The 13,947-nt window shown below is 42.2% G+C and overlaps 1 long non-coding RNA gene across 1 annotated transcript; it reads left to right on the top strand.

Moving 5' to 3' along the window:
* Window positions 1-8,193: 8,193 nt before the first annotated feature.
* LOC137481731 (uncharacterized) lies at window positions 8,194-13,588 on the top strand. The gene is made up of 3 exons (XR_011003626.1): window positions 8,194-9,637; window positions 9,973-10,048; window positions 12,951-13,588. It is a non-coding gene; the product is annotated as an uncharacterized lncRNA (long non-coding RNA).
* Window positions 13,589-13,947: the final 359 nt, after the last annotated feature.

Here is a 13,947-nt window from a genome sequence, read left to right as displayed (position 1 = left end):
ATGGAGGGTTCCCAGCCCTTGCCTTACAACATGGAATAAATTTGTGTGTGATACACGTCTGGCCCTTTGTGCCCTGCGTGCTCGCTCCATGCACGGGGTGTTGCTCATGCCCTCAGCACCTGGCTGTCACCATTAATTGGGCTCAGCTCAGGCTTCCATGACGCTGGGCAAAGGGGCTCATGAGCAAAAGGGAAGGAGAGGAAATGAAAGGAAAACCTGCTGGGCTCACCCTGCTCCCTGCCAAGGTTTTCCCCATACTTTTCCAGGGCTGATAAACAGCTTTGACATTCCTGAAACAGCAGCAGCTGAGTTGCCAGCTCTACGTCACAGCCCATGTCACGCTGAAGGAGAGGGTTGAGTTTCACTCTCTGTACTAAAATTATCCTTCAGGCTAGGCCAGTTACTCAGTTTTGTTTTCCATGGAGAATGCACACCCGCTCCCATCAGCTTTGCCACTGCCATCCCAGCCTGTCTGGCAGGGTTTGCCTCCTGCCCCAGTCCAGCAGTCTATGACAGCCCCTGTGTGGCCAGACAGTGCCCTTCAGCCTGTTCCCACTGTCCCATCTTCATTCTTCAGATCTGTCAGGGACCTCGCTGTACCCACACACAGGCCAGGCAGGTCTTCTCCACTTTCCTATAGGGCTTTTAAAGTCGTGGGAAAAGCCCTTCCTATCTTCCCATTGTTGTGCCATTTTGAAATTAATTTTTTATGTGGTTTCTTCTTCTTTTCCTTTTTTTTTTTTTGTATGTGAGCTGCTTCTGTTAATTTGATGGGACCATTTTTCATACTAATGTTGAGTTTGGTTTTTTTTTTTTTTTTTTTTTTTACTACAGACTTGGTGCCATGTAGCAACGCTTGTTTATTGCTGCAATACCTCATAATCAGTGACTTGTATAAAGAAGGACATTTTTGATGCTGGCAACAGTTCGCACTGGCAAGAGCACAGGAGGTGGAAATGCTGAAAGTAATGACAAGTGACAGCAGGGATACCCTTACTGGTTGGCCAAGTGACTACCAAGTATGATGGCTGTTATAACTCTGGGCTCTGCAGAGTCTGTAGACACTTAACCCCAGGAAAAACACCACATCTCCAAAGGAGATGGGGAACTATGCTGGGCAGCCCACATTGCTTTTGCTTTATTAAAGTAAGATGCTGTACTAAATCCTGTATGCATAACCATAATTTATTCTTGAGAAGTTGCTTCATAGAGAGGAAACAATATGTTTTCTTCTAGCATTCTTCTACAGAAATGATGTAAAAGTTATTTTCAGAAAATGTTGATTTTTGAATTAAATAAATTATATTTAGAAAGCTCAAAAGATTTGTCATGGAACAAATGCTGTATCTATAAACAATATATAGCTTTAATATAAAGTTTTTAGCCTTAGAACTTCTACTTTAAAGTAAGTAAATAACGCAACTTGTCAGAAGGACTAAACTCTGAATAATTCCTCTCATCTGGCATTCAGCTTTGAAAGAAGCTGCTTCTGTTGTAGGCTTGAAGAGGAGCTCTTGCCTAAAGCTGGCTACTTTTGCAACCATACCAATTCAGCTAATTAAAGACATTGCCTCTTCCTGCAGACCCAGTGCCATCAAAGGAATTGGGTTTCTTTGTTTGTGTATTGGCTCAGTACTCTGCAGATGTCCAAAGAAATAAGATGTTATATGCCAGTACAGGATGTGTTCTGAATCTTTTGTCAAATGCGCTTGCTTGAACACAGAGGAGGCTACGAGCAGCAGGCAGTGTTCCTTACCATGGGAGAAAGCTTACCCAAACTGAAGACATTTTTCCTGTTTCCAGCCTGCTGGGACATCCTAGATGGGAAATCTCATTCAGAAATCTGTAAAGTTCATGTTTCATGTAGGTGAGAAGGGAAGAAAAACAGCAATAATAGAGCAAGGTGAAAAAAGAAATGATGAAAATTAAAGTATGCCAAGAGAGTGGTAGCCCAAAAAGACCAGTCAACCACACCCTAAAGAAAGGGGCGGGGGGGGAGAGGGGAGAGGGGGAAGAAAGGAATACGGAGAACCATGTTTGCCTGCCCCTTCTCAGCATGTTTTATGAGCTTATAGATAGGACCAAATTATGGGTCCTAATTATGGGGGACCAAATCCATATTCAAAGATTCCTAAACATCAGCATTTCTCTTTGGGCAATACAAATCCCTGAAAGACCTCACCAATCTGACAGAGCACTCATGGGGTTTGCTCACACAGATGCTGTTCACTCAGTGCCTGAGGGCCCTATAGGGACCAGTGTATGCCTTTCGGGTGCCCTGCAAAAGGAAGGAGGCCTTGGATGGATTTGACCTTTCACGTTTGCTTCAGGGAAGTACCAAACATTTGCACCTCCCACTGAAGTGAATAGATTAGGCGTGAAATAATCTCTAGCTGGTGGAAATAAGCAGTCGGCACTTATGACTCTGTTCTTTCAATTCCAAGAAAAGTTTTCTTAACAGAGCTGCTGAATTTGGACAATGAAAGCGCCCAACTCCCTTCCATTTAATTTCCACCTTGTGCTAGCTCACACTGCCAAAATGATATTGCCCTTATTTGTTCCAACAGTCTCACTCTTACAGATGTGGATGAAAAGGACTGATGGTCCCCTTGGGAAACATTAGGAGTAATAAACAGAGGGCAAAGTTCAGAATGAAGCAAGGCAGGACAAGTTCACATACACCTGCTGCCTCTCCTATCACTGAGCCGCCTGAGCTGGACTTGTGAAACAGTCAATGGCAAAAGCTAAGCCGCAGGAAGCAAAGCATTATTGTGCTTCAAAGGCTGGGGCTCAATGTTGCCTATATTAGAGCACCTCTAGCATGATGTCAGATGTGTTACTCACTAACAAAATCTCTCCCTCCAGAGGATCTCTTTGAACAGCAGAAGAAAATGTTGGATATAAATGTTGGACGGGGAAACATGTCCTTGCCAGCCAAAAGCACCAGGCAAGGGCAGCCAAGCACAATGTATCATTGAAACTTCCTCCTTTGTTTCCATAGCAGCTGCCTGAAACATGGCTGGCAAAGGGCTGTAGAGGAGGGAGACATACATGGTGTGTGTTTGGTCAGGTGCTTTGAGCACTACAGTGAACTTTGGGCCACCTGAACCTGAGAGCGTGAGCAGAATCGCAGCACTCCAGTGCTGTAAACAGCGCTTGATTTGTACCGAAAAACTCACACTGAAGTGCCCTGCTATGTAAAAGCAGCCCATAGCAAAATGTTTGGGATGAGACATAAACCTCACATCAGGCCATCAATGACAATAGTTAAAAACTCAAGTAAAAGAAAAAAGCCAAGTCTCATTTGCACTTCCAAAAAAAATTCCACCCACAGTGGCCAAAAGATGTGAGTGTTTGTTTATTTTGATGTGGCACTCAGTGCCAATTATATAGGAAGTTGTTACTTCCAGTCTGGATTATTGCTAGATACAGCACAGGATGGGAATGCAAATAGTACAGCCAGAGCTAATTGGTTCAGGATGTGCTAGTTCAGCGTCCATTTGAATGTGCCCACTTTGACAAGGCGCTGAGACAGCTCCAGGCTGAGAGATAATAGGGTTTAGACATCTGGGGGGTCTTGATCAACCTGTGAGACAACAATACAGATCTTAGGCACATACCTACATGCCTAGAGAATAGCCTTTACCAGTGCTGAGACCGGGAAGGAATTTTCCTGTGGGACAGATTGGCACAATTTTTCATGGCTTTCTGGCCTTCCTCTGCAGCATCAAGCATGACCACAGGTCAGGGCTTCTAGGGTCCCTTTTGGACAGATTGCTGCCTGCTGCTCATGCCCCATGAAGGTGGCCCTCATGCCCCACATCTGGGGAAAGGCAATTTTCTAGGCTCTGTGGGTGGCCCCCAGGGGTTGCTTCTTGTCCTGTGTGTAATTGAGCAAAGATCCTTTCCAGGGCTCCTCTGGGCCTGTCCAACTCTATTCCTGCCTGCTGCACTTGTGCTTCTAAGGCACCACATGTGTCCTAGCTCTCTCTGGCCCATTGTAAACCTGGAGTGGGAATGAGCTCTGCTCTTCCCTTGGCTCCATTTCTCCAAGGGTTCTCACTTGTGCAAAACAGCCTGTGCTTGGAAGGGCTGCAGGCTTGCAGCCCCATGAGGAGCTGCCACTTTTCAGCACTCCGTGTGGGCAATACAAGCACAAGGCAGGCACAGGAGCGCTTTTCATGCATCACTACTCAAGAACCACAGCAGATAATGTTTTGGAAGGAAAAAAGTGTGGTTCACGCGTTATCAAGGTGTGTCATATTTTGGAAAATACCAAGCATTACTCCTTTTCTGTGTGACTGTAACCAATCCTTATTCTCGTTTTTCAGGAAACAGGGACTGCTTGACCTGTATTGATAAACCCAAATTGTTTCAACTTTTACATCCAAAGTAATACATGACTTTGGTTATTGTTCTTCGTCCTCAAAGGCTAAAAATCAAAAGAATTTTAAAACAGAGAAAAAAAGAAAGTAGGAATGTTTGGGGGCTGGATTTTTTAAATGCCAAAATACAAATTCATACATAAAAAACACATTAGCAAACAGAGAAAATCACATTCTTAAGACTTTTGAGTTTTTTATTTTCCTAGAAAGAGCCTTCTTTGTGCATCAGTCAGTTATCTACTTTCCTGTTTCTGGTAAAGGTTAATACTTTTTAGGTATTTTCAGGGTTTTTTCAGTATCAGTTACATATTTTCAAGACTGTTGTATTATCTGTGGCTTGACCCAGTGTCTGCCTCTGATTTGAAGGAGACTGGGTTCACCTGGCTCCACTTCTTTTGGCTCCAGGCAGTTCCATTGTTTGGGTTATTCTATATGGCAGGCTCCAGGAAGTATGTGTGGTCAAACGAAATATGCCCTGTGACGAAATGATGTTTATAGACCATCTTGTTCACTCTCTCCAGAGAGAGCCTGGGTGAAGGCCACTCACCAGGAAGATAAACAGCCCATAATTTAGAACATTCCAAGAAACTCTAAGGGCAAACTTGCCTGGAGAGGTGGAGTTCATAGCAACTGTGTTGGATACAAATTGTGCCATTAACACTGTGCCATAAGAGACATGTGAGTGAGACAAAAATCTGTTCTCCCCACACAATCCCACCAGCAAATGCTCTCCACAAGATGCAGGGGATTTGCAAAGTTCTGGCTCTGACTTTGCCAGACTTCAAGTGATGGTTTTTCAAACTAAACTGAGGATTGCATTAACCTGGTCCTGGCTACACCTGCACATTGTGATAATGCTTGTGAACATCTGCCCTGAAAGAGAGTCAGAAACATAAATTAAAATCCTGTTTCCGGTTATATCCTTTCTGCTGGAAGCAGCTTTTTAGCCATTCACACACATGCTGGCACTGGGTACTGTCTGTACTTCCTCTTCTCATGAAGCTGCAGAGAGCAGTGAGGTTGCCTTAGCCTCCTTCTCTCCAAACTAGATTAAGCCCCTGTCCTCACCTGCTCCTCAGAGGACATGTCTTCCAGCTCTTTCACCATTTTGTTGTCCTCCTCTGGACACATTCAAGGACCTTCACATCATTGTTAAATTTTGGGACACACAATACGCAAGATGACCCTGCACCAGTGCTAAATACATCAGGACAATCACCCCTTTTGACCAGCTGGTTGTGGTGTATTTGGTGCATCCTGAGATGGGTTTGCCACTGCTGACTTGTATTGAGCCTGCTGTCCGCCTGCAGCCCCAGACCCCTTCCTGTGGGGCTGCTCTCCAGCCATGCCACTCCCAATTCATACTTGTGGAAAGTATTTCTTCATCTCAGCATTTGTTCTTGCTGCTTCATGCCACTGATGATTGCTCAGTGTTCTAATCTATCCAGATCCCTCTGCAAGGCCTCTTGTCCCTTAAGAGAGTCAACAGCACATTCCAGTTTAACATCATCAGCAAACTTCCAACTCCTGTCTCCAGATCATTGATAAATATATTGAACAGAACTGTCCCTAGAACTGAGCCCTGAGGAAGAATGCTGGTAACTGGCCTCCAGCCAGATTACCTACAACATTTTTAGTCCTGCTCTTCACTCAGTTCTTCACCCACTGAACCACCACTTACCTGCTCACTTCACAGTCAGATGGCTTGTCTATAAAAATGTTGTGAGGGACAGAATCAAAAGCCTTAATAAAATGAAATCCAGAAAATCTCCCGCTGCTGCCTTCCCTTCATCCTATAGGTGGGTGACCTTATGCTAGAAAAATATTAAATAAGTTAGGCAGGACTTTCCCTTTGTGAACCCATGTTATCTGTGCCTGATGATTGCCTTGTCCTCTAAAGGCTTATCAGTAGCACGCAGTATTATGTTCTCTGTAATTTTCCCAGATGCTGAGCTGGGCTAACAAGGTAGTTTCCTTGCAGGAAAAGTAGGGCTAACTGTAGTTTCCAAGGTTTCCCTTGTAAACTGGAATAACACTGTCTTTCAGTCAGCAGGAACCTCTACTGCATAAAACCACCAGGTTCCATCACCATACTTGCTGAAGTAGCATAATTGGCCAACTGCACTACAAAAAGGGTGCTTGAGAATGCCTACAAATTCTTGTTCAATGGTAGTAATGGCACTATCCTTGTAATACAGCCTTCTGCAAAGAACATCGGGACAACTGCATCATCTAATCTTTTAGAAAGCTGAAAGCCTAAACTTTCTGTGAGTTTATGTAAGTATGGTATCAAGGTCAGTGGGAGATATACTCAGAGAGTCCACTTTTTATTTTGCTGACAGACAATGAAAGATTAGTCTCACCCTTTGCACAGTGTCAGATAACAGAAATAAAGTATTCAGCTTCAGATCAGACTTTCAGCAACATTATTCTGGCAAGTATGACAGGAAACCAGACATCCCAGTAAACAGTTCCAAGATTGATATTGCAGTGTTCGGTAGCAGGGGCATCAAAGGCTCTGTAATCTGCAGCTGGGCATGAAAAAGCATCATGACAGAGTCTATCAAATATCTTTGGTTCCAGTCCAGTATGACAATGATTTGGGCTCCTTATTTGTTCATTGTTCATTGCATTTTTTAAAATACTTCTTGTGAAATTTCTGTATGAAAGACTGGAAAACTCTAAGAAGGAAAATTAGTGTCTGTAATTTATGCAGTTCTCAGAAGAGCACAGGCCAGTTCACTCTATAGCTCCTAGTATTTTATTTCAAGTTATCTGCAGTAGATGCAGGGCTCAGCTGCCACTCATTGAAGTTTAAGCTTATACTTTTCTGCCAAAAGTCTTTCCTCCTCTCTCTGCCCTATGGCTGGCCTCTGCTCCAACCTCTCTCACATCACTTTGTTTTTCCACTTACTCCATCCTGATGCTTCCATTTTTTGAACTTACTGGCATATTATAAATATTTCCTCTTTGGTACTAAAATGCTTGATCCCTTTTCAGACAGAAATTGAGAACACTTAACCCCTCACTCTTGATGACATATTATATTCAATTGTATGTCATGCATTTATGTATAATAGAAGGATAAGATATATAATTGCCAAGTCAAAAAAACACTGGTCACTATTGGTGTGGTTATTTACTCTTCATTTTACATGCAATAGTTATAACACCATGTTTGGAAGTTTCCAAACTTCTATAATCATTATATTAAGCTTTTTCAGTCTTACTCATCTTTTCCTGTTCCTATACCTCAAACCCTTTGTTTCACTCTAACATTTAAAAGGGTTGATGTCTGCTCATGAAACTCATTGCTATTTTGATGTTCCTTTGTGGCAAACCCTGACAAGGTTATCTGAGAGTGTGGTGTTCTTTACCACTTTATAAACCCTTAAAATACATTTATTACAAAAAGCTTTTCATTTGAACTTCTGCTCTCCTGGTAAGGTTCTTCTTAAGTTTAACATGGCCTCTCCAAGAAAGAAGCTTTTCCAGATGGTGTGAGCTCATTTTTGTTTTGCGTTTAGCTTTAGTGATGTTTCCAGAGGATCTAAGATGGGCTGAAGTTAAAAAGTAAGTGGAAGGCTAAATTGCCAGGGAGATGGAAAAGAGTGTTTTCATGAGGTCTATAAATCTACTTGATTTATTCTAAAATTACAGATAGCTGCCTTGGCCAGAATTGATGCTAGCAGTCAAAAAACAAGCACTAATTTTACATTTTTAAACTGTCTTAGAATGGGTTTACATTTCAGTTGGAATCTGGGTGACTCATAGCAATCAGGAGGCACAAAAGACTTTGCTCCAGATCTGTGTCAGTCCACAGCATCCAGTGGAGCTACTTTGGCTGGCACCAAGCAAGTCTCTGACTCTTGCATACTACTTTCTGTCTGTGAAATACAGGAAAGCAACCCTCCTGGAGCTGGGCAGCTCCAAAGGCTGTATCAGAGAGCTCCGTGGCTCAGCCTAGCTCAGTCTTGTCTCCATTTCAACTGACCTCAGAAGCAGAGTGATGGTCAACACTCTCTGAAACAAAATGTGAAACCATCAACTTTGCTGGTCTGTCCATGCAAGTACCTCAGGAGACATGTGACATGATATGGTGGAAGTGACCTCACAGTTCTGAGCACTGACATTGGCTCCTCTCCGGCATGATGAAGGCAGGATATTTTCACGTAAGCAACGAACATACCCTTGAATTTACTGTCACTTCCTTGTCACCCTGCAAGGCGCAGCAGACGCCAGCGCTGTCTGCAGTTGCATAAACACACACCGTCAAAGACCTGGAAGTCACACACTGGCACAGCACACAGGCAGCGCTCCTGCTCTTGTAATTAATGAACTCCTGGCAGGAGGCTGCTGGTATCTCAGCAGCCCCCAAAGAGCACATGCCAGACTGCTCAGGGGTGGCACTCGCTGCGATTAAAGACTTGGCTCCAGCGAAAAAGAAAGCGGAAGCAAACAGCAGCCTTCTGCCAATAAGTGCATTTCATAAGGCCAAGGCTCAGTGTTGGTGCTCAGCACAAATTGGATTTTCTTTACTCATACTCAGCTCCGTGCTTGTCAGCATCGCTCACGGGCTCTGTGATGTTGCCTGGGTGTCCTGTTTGGTGCACAGGGCCCATGGGTCAAACCTCAGTGCACCTGGTGCACCACAAAAGGTCATCCTGCCATGATGAACAGAAAAGCTTTGGACTCCCAAGCTGTAATGCATGTGTGCAACTCTAAGAAGTCCCTGTTGCTTGGGGCGTCCATACATTGTAGATAGTGGCATCCTCTGCTAATAATCTGGATAGCCAGTTCCATTTGGATGAAATTCCCTGAGAGGACTGAAATTGACGCCACACAGAGTTTTGCAAGGACTCCAAGAGGCAATGTGAACACAGCAGGGCAAAACTCGGATAATCTACTCGAAAATCTGGAGTGCAATGTTATGCTGACTCTAGGACATTATGACACCAAGTTCATCATCTGTTCAAGGTAAATGAACTCAAAACAAGACCCAAACCCTCACTGGAGGACTGCAAATGGGCATTTTCAAAATCAAGTGCAAAGGTTAACCCAAGGCCATCAAGGTAACTCCTTATCAAGCTTTACCTTCCCAGGCAACGACTGTGCGCATTTTTTTGCCATTGTGGCAACTCAACATCCAGCATCTCAGTCTGAAATGCTCAGCACCAGACTGCATGAGGTGAGCAGGAAAATGTCCCACTGTGATGCCTTGCCTTTGTGAAAGATGCTGGAACACAGACAAGGTACAGTGGATTTCATGAAATGTTTTGCTCAAATGAGAATTTCTCTGGCATAAACTCAATTAGTCTTGCTCCTAACCCTTACTTCTTCTGAGCCAACACAGCTTTGGCCTGACTTATGCCCCAGTTTCTAACATCTAAGTTCTGGTTGATATTCATTATCCTTAATAATCTTCAATTTTCCAGCACTGGAGATTTCTTACTACTCATTTTAAAGTCACAGTAAACATTAAAAAACCAAATAACCTTGCTATTTATGGCTTGAATGGATTTAGAGTGTTAGAAGTTACGGTTAACCTCTTATTTTCTGACTTTCTTTTCTTATACTTTGAATTTAGGAAGAAACTTTGGACAGGAGTGAATCCTATCTTGATGTGAGAAATTGACATATGAAAGAGGGCAAAGTGGCTCTAGGTAACAAACATATATAACCAAGTAGAAATGTTTTTTTTATTTAATTTGTAAAGTAACCCACACATTGAAAAATAACCTATTGCCCAAAACCACTTTGTTCTGTCTTTTGGAGATAACATACGCAAGCAAACCAGCATTTAGGTCAAAGACTTAGTGACTCATTTCATATCTCTCTAATGAAAATAAACAAAATATTTCAGTTTATCAGGAATTTTTAAGCTCAGTATCTGTAAACAAAAAAGAAAAAAAAACAACAAAGTCCTGGATTCAGGTTTCTAAATTGTTGTTGCTGTTGTCAGTATTGTTGCCTTATATTGCAAATTTTAACAAAAGTTGCTATTAATTTTCCTTTAGATAGAAATATCATTAAGCAATTAGTTTCCTAGATTTTTTTTATCCTCCTTTATCACATAACTGATTTCTTGGAGTATTATTATTATTGTTATTAACTGATCTGAAATTCAGACCTGTAAGTCTGTATCCATGCTTTTTATTTACTTAAATATGGATCAAATACTCCTACAGCTGATGATAAAATGGGACATCTATTACTTTGATGAGAAAATGAATGTTTTCTCTTCTACCAAAATCTGAGGAAGAAAATAACGTTTTGCTAATCTCTGCAGTGTATTGTCTTTAAGTGAGAGGGGAAAAATACTTCTGTTTGTTCGAGCCACTTTATGAAATTGAACCTTATCAATGTATAGGAAACAATCTTTTCTAAAATTGTTAAATGAAAAAAACTCAGCTTTCACAACTCAGTTTCTTAAATTCACATTTAAGCACTTTAAGGATATGATCAAAGACTGGTTTATTAAATGTTCAACCCCTGGAAAAAAAACCCAAAAAGTTAATATTTCAATTGCCTGTAAATTCTCTTAAAGCATGACTTCTAACATTCACTTTCAAAAATTTGAGTCAATACTTTGATAACATTAATCAAAGGAAATAAAGTGCTTTCTGCAGACAATCCGGAGAGATCCAGCATCAAAGCTATAATATTCTCTATGTGAAAGTTACTTTAGAGTATGTTTTAGACCCTTTAAACTTCATTTTTGTTATTCTTCAGAAATGTATACGGATAATAATGAGAAAAAAAAATCTGTAAGTTCAAATTGCAGATATAAGCAATTACAAAATCATGTTAAATTATACACTTACTAAACTTATTAATAGATTCAGAGAATTATTTAGGCTGGAAAAACCTTTCAGATTATTGCATCGAGCCATTAGCATACCTCTGTCAGTGGTTCTGTCTACTATAATATACCTTGAAAATGAAATTTTCAGTTTTTTATTGTGCCTTATAAACCTTTATTTCACACTACAATATTATATATTTTAATTTAAAAGATGCCAAAAAGAGTTGCAAAGCTTAAAAATGTAGAAAGGTCAAATTAGAGTTGCCTTAAAACAAAGAAACTCAACTTGGAGTTCATGTTCTGTACACTGAGCATTGCCTCACTGAAGTGAAGGCTGTAGGATACATCAAAGAATGGGGACGCTGAAGCAAAGGAAATGAGGAACAAAAAAAGAAAGAGATGAAAACGTAGGGCCTCCTGAAAGCAGCAGCTTATGCACCGCAGATTCCAGTTTATATCTCCTTGAAATGTTCAGTTCCAAAAAACATATCTCCTAGTGTTATTTGAGAGTTAGCAAGCACCATATTGACTCCCAAATATGAGTTATGTCTCTGTCACACTGAAACTTACTGCTAGTTAAAGGTGATGGAAGGTTTATCGGCCTAAATAATGACCCCTATTTGTTCTACTGCAGCTATAGTATGTGCTGAAACCTAATGAAAGCATTGCAAAGGTGCCCATTGATTTTTAAGAGATTTGGATCTGGTCCTGAAGGGCTAAAGAGAAAAAAGCCATTCCTCCTCTTCTTTTGCAATTCTAAAATAAATTGTGAGTGCCATTGCATGGTCATGCTGGAACACAGATATTGTGGTAACAGAATAACAGATAACAGGCATCTTTATGGCTCAGTGCTTTTAGCATGTATATCATACCCTAACAAACACAGACACACAGGGCACAGTTCTTGCTCACTTAAATGATTTAATTATTCCTACGTCTCTCATAGCTGATTCATCATCCTCCTGCATTAGGGTAAGGATAGATTTAAATCAGATATTAGAAAGAAATTATTTACTGTGAAGGTGGTGAGACATTGGAACCTGTTGCCAGAGAACCTGTGGACACCCCATCACTGGAAATATTCAAGGCCAGGTTGGATGGGACTTTGAGCAACCTGGTCTAACGGAAGATGTCCCTGCCCAAGGTAGGGGGGTTGGAATGAGATGATCTTTAATGTCCCCTCCAACCTTTAACCATTCTATGATTCTGTGATTGCTTGGCATCAGCATCCTACTGCATCTCTCCCTGACAGTTTGATCTCCTGAGGGTGGCCTGTGGGGGGAAGAGAGTCTGTGGCAGCCCTGTTTAGCAACATCCCACTGACAACATGGCAGAAATAGTCTTTACCACAGATGGATCTGTGTTGCTGTTTGCAATTTGTCTGAAACAAATGACTTCATAGAGGTAAAACTCTTGAACCTCTTTTCCATCCCCTGGTCAGTGCAGGTCACAGACTGGGTTACACGCACACTGCACAGAGACAAAGGAAAATTTTGTCTGGGTGCTCAGAACCTTTTTTAATCTCACCCACACTATAATAACTTGTCCCTGTCCGACAGCAGTGCAGGGGCTGGACAGGCTTCCTGCATTGTGCTCCCAGTGTCTCCTGGCTCGGGAAGTGACAACATCTTGAAATAATTTTTTTAAATGGGGGTTGATTTTAAGCAACATATTTTCCAAACTGTTTTTTTAAGTGTAAGTCTAATTATTTTTTTTTCTTCTTTTTTCCCTTTTTTTTTTTTTTTTTAACCACTTGGCAGAGAAAGGAATTCCATGCAGGACCTTGAATGAGGGACACTCAGGGCAGCCAAAGACATCGGCAACTTCTGCCAGCCACCTCTGGAAGGCAGGAGCATCGCTAAAGACTGGATGTAGGCTCCTCCATCAGCGAGCCCTCAGCCGCAGACAGGATCAGTAACCACAACCCAATCTGCTGCACTTTCCATAGCAGACAGTTGTCCTTTTCCACATGGCCAGGTATGACACCTCTGGGACAAATTTGGGGGTATTCATCACCAGCGGTGAGGGCGTGGGAGACAAGTTGCATCCAAATAAAGGACCACCGTGTGTTGGGGCTTCAGTAGAAAGGTCTTCTGTTTTCCGTCCTGCACATGCAGGGAGAGATTTTCACTGAATTTTCTCCTCCTGGATGTTAAGAGTTATTTGAAGTGATGTGAAATGGGCAGCCAAAGTTTCATCTCCCCCCACTGCCTTCTTACCTTTGGGCCTCCACTTGTGGAGCTTCCTTGGCACATCATGAGTCTGAGCAAGAGGGAAAAGGACTTGGCCAGACCCAGCTGCTTCAGGCTTGTTGGCTTACCTTGTGTGGAAAATCCAGGAAGTGCCAAATATCATCCACTGAGGCTGTTTCACCAGCCCCAAACATCCGAATGTCAAGAAAAATGCTTCCAAATATAAGAAGAGTGGGTTAAAGCCCCTAAAATTAGTGTGTTAGATTGTCAGTGGATGTACAATTGTTTCTTTGCACCTCATGGCCAGACACTCCTGCATGCCACAGAAGACAATTTTCCCAAAGGGTTTTTCCTCTTCTTAGGCTTGCCTGGGGAAATGGGGTGGTGAAGGTGCTGCACGACACCCCGTGGTCCACCCAAGTGGGACAAGACAAGGTCCCATGCCATGCTCAGGACTATCACCTACTGCAGCACTTGGGAGGGTAAACCCAGATTCTTCACAAAGGCTCAAGTTTTTCTCAGTTTGTGAAATTTTCCACCTCTTTCACAGACAGGGTTCTCTGGC

The sequence above is a fragment of the Anomalospiza imberbis genome, chromosome 1, assembly GCF_031753505.1.
Source record: "Anomalospiza imberbis isolate Cuckoo-Finch-1a 21T00152 chromosome 1, ASM3175350v1, whole genome shotgun sequence".
Classification (NCBI taxonomy): domain Eukaryota; kingdom Metazoa; phylum Chordata; class Aves; order Passeriformes; family Viduidae; genus Anomalospiza; species Anomalospiza imberbis.
The sequence above is the reverse complement of the archived record's forward strand: the minus strand, read 5'-3'. Positions and strand labels throughout refer to the sequence as shown.